The sequence below is a fragment of the Mercenaria mercenaria genome, unplaced genomic scaffold, assembly GCF_021730395.1.
Source record: "Mercenaria mercenaria strain notata unplaced genomic scaffold, MADL_Memer_1 contig_833, whole genome shotgun sequence".
NCBI classification, from domain to species: domain Eukaryota; kingdom Metazoa; phylum Mollusca; class Bivalvia; order Venerida; family Veneridae; genus Mercenaria; species Mercenaria mercenaria.
Window position 1 is genome coordinate 1 of NW_026463741.1, and position 1741 is coordinate 1741.

The window sequence follows — 1741 nt, forward strand, 5'->3', positions numbered from 1 at the left end:
CAGAAAAATCCATTAAAAATGTTAAGATCATCACCGAGGCATTTGAAAATATATGGATAATTTCATCTTGTACTTCTTTTTATTATCTGTTCATATACCAGTATGTTTCTTTTGATTTCATTTTTGTGTGCGCTTGTATGTTCAGTCTGTGTTTAAATCATAGAGAAGTTCACTGAAATGGAATTAAAAATGTATTTTAACACTTGTTTAGAACGAAACGATATGACATAAAAAAACAACTTTTATATTTGTTCTTAAAGACAAAGTTTTAATCTGTAATTAAGGAAGACCAATTAGTAAATATGTTTTGATTCCATTTAAACTTTGAAATGGAAGCAACAAAAGTTAAAAACATCCACTTGTGATCATACACAGGCATCATGCAGACGACGCAAGCTGCGCGTGCGCTTTACCATCTCCAATCTACACGCTGCGCATGCGTATAATGCAAAAAAACTTGTCTCCCGCTTTCGCACGCTTACACGGTTTAAAACTAATTTGATTGGTTGCACGATTAACTAAGCGTGTAACGTGAAACGTTTATGAATGGTGCCACGCAAGGGTTTAATCGTGTGCACGGGGAACCAACACGCGGGCGCCACTGTATATAAAAAGCAAACCTTAAGAACCAAAAACGTATGTACTCAATGCCTTTTCAGAAGACAGAGCAACAAGAGAAACACCCTTAAGGGCCCGACGAAACAGGCCAGAAGACAAAAATCACCTTGCATGAGTCTTCATCATGACATGAACTTGCGCACCTCCTATTTTTAATCTAGGTCTGCCCCCTATTTTCAGAGTTATGGTCCCTGAAATAGTCAAAATTTTACATTTTCACCTTGTGATGCTCCTAGCTCAAAAAGTATATATACTAGTCAAAAGTTCCAACGCCCATATGTACCTAAGTATCGATATTTTATTTAATATTAAACCAAATACAATGAAATTTGACATGAGTAACACATAACTATCCTGTAACAGAATTAAAAACAAAAACTTAACAAAAAAACACAGTAGATAACAATAAAATGCATTAATTGATTGAATGATGCATTTTTAAAGATCGCAGGATCAATCAATCGCGGGTGTGGCCACCAGCAGCGTTCGCCACAGCTAAACATCTTCTTCGCATTGATGCAATCAAACGACGCACAAAGTTAATTGGAATGTTACGCCACTCCTGGATAATCGCATTGGTTAGTTCTTGTAGGTTTCCAGGCTGTCTATGACGCTGGCGGATCGCCTTGTCGAGCGCGTCCCACAGGTGCTCAATTGGCGACATGTCGGAAGATAACGCAGGCCAATCAAGAATGTTGTCGCCGTTCTGCTGCAGGTATGCCATATTTATACGAGCCACGTGCGTATGTGCGTTGTCCTGTTGGAATATGAGATTGTCCGCCGGATGTGCGTTGATGTAAGGTACCACCACAGCACGCAAGATGTCATTTTGGTATCGCTGACCGTTCATGTTACCGTTACGCGCTTCTGACTTATCCTGCAAACTTTAAAAATGCACCCTTCAATCAATTAATGCATTTTATCGCAGTCTACTGTGGTATTTGATAAGTTTTTGTTTTTTATTCTGTTACAGGATAGTTATATGATACTCATGTCAAATTTCAGTGTATTTGGTATAATATTAAATGAAATATTGATACTTATGTACATATGGGCGTTGGAACTTTTGAAATAAATAGAAGAAAACTTGTATAAGTCTTTATCATGATATAAACTTGCACAT